The 3667-nt window shown below is 55.1% G+C and overlaps 1 pseudogene; it reads right to left on the bottom strand.

Annotated features, from left to right (window-relative positions):
* Positions 1-274: 274 nt before the first annotated feature.
* Positions 275-2084, bottom strand: LOC147700309 (uncharacterized; annotated as a pseudogene).
* Between the last annotated feature and the right edge of the window lie 1583 nt (positions 2085-3667).

Consider the following 3667-nt stretch of genomic DNA (forward strand, 5'->3'; position numbering starts at 1 on the left):
GTGGTAAGCGGAGGTCCTTATCTGCTTAATACCGAGTCGTGAACACACCTGCCTCATCAATGTGGACACGAAGGGGGTTCCCTGGTCAGTCAATATCTCCCGAGGGAAGCCTACCCTAGAAAAAATGGAGATCAAGGCTTTAGCGATATTTTGAGTTGTAGGCTGTCTTAGGGGTACAGCTTCAGGGAAGCGGGTGGCGTAATCGACCAGTACTAATGCGTATCGACAACCAGTTCTGGAGGGTAACAGAGGGCCTATAATGTCCATCCCTACTCTACTGAAGGGTACATCAATCAAGGGTAGAGGCTGTAGGGGTACCCTCGGTGGTCGATACCGGCTGTTTTTTTGACAAACCGGGCATGCACGGCAATACAGTTTTATTTGCTGGTAGAACCCTGGCCAATAGAATTTCTCCAAGATAGCCTGTCCTGTCTTCTCGTCGCTAAAGTGTCCCCCCAGCAGATGGCTATGAGCGAGAAACAACACCTTGTCTCGGAAGGGTCCAGGGATCAGTAGCTGGGGTGGTTGTTGTGCCCCTCCCTTCCTGTACAGTAGGCCATTCTTTCGGAAGAAATAGGGACCTACTTGTAAAGGGTCTTCGTGGTCGAGAGCACGACTCCAGGGGCATCTTGGAGGACAGGATCCTCCTGTTGAGCGGCTCGGAACTCCCTGTCGGTTTCCCAGGGGTGTTCTTCCACTCTGACGGGAAGAACAGCAACATGGTTCCTTTTCTCTTTCTTCTTTTGGGTTTTCGTTTTGTGGGCTTTGCCCGAAGCCTCTTGACTTGGCTGGTCGTGTGGAAACGGGGCCTCCAACCACCACTTTTCCAGGGAGTTGGTGGTCTCATGGAGAAGACGAGGTAGTCCAGAGTAATCACTGCCCAGTATTACTTGTTCCGGGAGGGATGGAATGAGGCCAACAGTGAGCGTGGTGCCCTGGTCAGTCGGGTGTTGTACACGTACCCTGGCGGTGGGGTACAGTTTTGTATCTCCGTGCACACATTGGATTGCTACCGTACCGGTCACTGGTCCCACAGGGTTTGGTAGCTCTTGTGGACGGAGTACGCTTTGTCTGCAGCCCGTATCAGCCAGGGCTAGAACAGGGTGTCCCTCAATCCGTACTGGGCAATGAAATCTAGGAGGGCTAGGATCTGTGGGGAGGCACACATAATTCCTGGCGAGACCCACCTCCATTGGTTCATCTTTCTGAGGACACACTCGCGCAATGTGTCCGTATCCCCCACAGTGATAGCACTGGGGACCGGGTGGTGGTGCCCGTGGTACAACAGGGTAAGGGAACAAAGGGGGCAGTTCCGGCTTCTTGGCTAGGGGAGGTCTCAGTGTTCGGGTCCCGGTGTGGGGCTGAGACCGATGTGGATGCTCTTCTTTGGGCCTCTGAAAGTCTTGGGCGCGGTTGTAAGCGCTGGCAATTTCAACCGCACTGTCAAGGGTCAGACGGGCATGTTGGCGAACCCATTTTTGAGTGGTAGGATGTAGGGAAGCCAGGAATTGTTCCAAATATATTTTGGAGAGTATTTCTTCTTTCGTGGAGGAGGCAGGACGCAACCAGCGATCCGCCAGGTCACGGATGCGAAAAGAGAGAGCCCTTGGTGTTTCTTGAGGTCCTTCTTTGGCTTGGCGGAGCCTCACCCTGTAAGTCTCATCATCAATACCAAGCCTTTCCAAGATACAGGTTTTTATATCGGCATAGGGTGTTTGTCCTTGTACATTGGCCTGTTGATATGCCGCTTGTAATTCACCGGTAAGTAGGGGTCCTAGATAATGTCCCCAGCGTTCAGGGGGCCAAGCAGCAGCTTGGGCCAACCGCTCAAAGTTGGTAAAAAAGAAGTCCGGGTCCTCTCCCGGGACGTACTTTTGAAGGACCACAGAGGGGAGGGAAGCTATAGGTCTTTGTTGGCCAAGTACATCGGTGAGCTTTCCCATAGCTTGATCCTGGGCCGCCCCCTGACCCTTCAACACGTCATGTAATTGACCTCGGTCATCTTCGGCGGTTTTTAGAAATTGTTCCATCATTTTCCCCAGTTGTTCCTGGGTCTCTGCGAGCTTCTGCACAGCGGCCTCCATGCTTCCGGGATATCCCACTTCTAACACCACCTGTTGTCGTGGGGTAGCGGCGGACCGGAATAACAGGCGTGGAGGCCGTATGTAGTGAGCGATGTCTATTTATTAGGGGGTTGCACAAAGTCAAGGGTAGACCAGAGTCTGGGAGGGGGTGTCCACGTTGTGGAAGGTCCGTAGTCACAGGTCCCACGGATAGCTCCTGGAGGTGCTTGGATAGCCCAGGTGGTGGTAGAGGTGCCGTCGTCCAACAGGGGGCTCTGGATCCCTCCACGGGTGGTGGTTCCTCGGAGGCGTGCAAGGAGAGATAAAGAAAGGACCGTTAGTCCGACCGTTCCAAACGGTATGGATACCTTATGCCGTCACCGGGAGTGCGTAAGAGAAGGCAGACAGTGAGGGAGGGGGTAGGGTAGAATACGATCGGGAAGAAGAGGAGGGTGTCGGAGGATAGAGGCAGTGCCAGGAATATCATACAAGTGCCAGCTCGTGAAGACGTGCTTTACTTAATGTACAGTGGTCAGGGTGGCTTCGATATAATACACAGTGCTCAGTGATTCCAAGAGGGGGGGTTTGTGTGGGCAGTTTACGCTAGGGTGATTCACACTTTATCTACACAGGAGGGGGGATGTTACTCACATGGTCCCGCCGTAGCTCTCCCGTGAGCTACGGCCGCTCTCCAGCGTCCTCCACAGGACTCCACCAGTCCTCCGTCCAGACCTCGTCGTCTTCTCCTTCTCCGTTCCGCTCTGCAGGGGTGCCGCCGTCCGTCTTCTGCCACGATCCGAACTCTCCGCACACCAGGCCGTCGTTGGTTTCTCCTTTTCTGTCGTCCGCCGTGGGGTAGGGGGTGGGACTTCCGGGGTCACGCGGGAGTCCTTCCGGTTTCTGGTCGTTCCGGATTGGGTCCTGCAAGGAGGAAGAAAACAATGGTGTCCGGGGTGCCAGGGACGCCGTCTGATCGATCCGGGAGCTTCGGGAGCCCGAGGGAACCATCGGGTTGTGTACGGTAGGGGCCGCCTTCTCTTCACAGGGTGTTAGCAGGGGAGGTGGCGCCTGGCGTGGGAGGGGCGGTCGTGGTGTTGAAGCTGTCGTGGATGTCAGCGATCATGCGGTGGAAGAAGATGGCTAGTGAGTCGCACAGTTCTTGTGAGGGCGGGATGTCGTTGGTGTTGGCGCTGGGGTTGGAGAGTTCCTTTACGATGCTGAAGAGCTCTTTGCTGTTGTGTGCGTTGTTGTCCAGGCAGTTTTTGAAGGAGGATCTCTTGGCTAGTCTGATGAGGTGGTGATGTCTGCGTGTGGCGTCCTTGTGGGCTGCGTAGTTGTCCGGTGTGTGTTCATGGAGCCATGTCTTCTCCAGTTTCCGGCATGCACGTTTGGAGGTCTGGAGCTCGTCGGTAAACCTGGTGGCTCTTTTGCTGGTGTGGTTGTTGGATGGTTTCTTGAGCAGGGCGAGGGTGTTGGCACAGTCTTCGATCCACTGTCTGAGGTTGCGGCCTGCGGAGTCTGCATTGGTGGGGTCAGTGGGGGTGTTCTGGGCGAGGGTGGTGATCAGCTGGTTGTCGGTGATTTTGCTCCAGCAGCAGCGAGGT

Source organism: Lissotriton vulgaris, chromosome 8 (genome assembly GCF_964263255.1).
Source record: "Lissotriton vulgaris chromosome 8, aLisVul1.2, whole genome shotgun sequence".
Classification (NCBI taxonomy): domain Eukaryota; kingdom Metazoa; phylum Chordata; class Amphibia; order Caudata; family Salamandridae; genus Lissotriton; species Lissotriton vulgaris.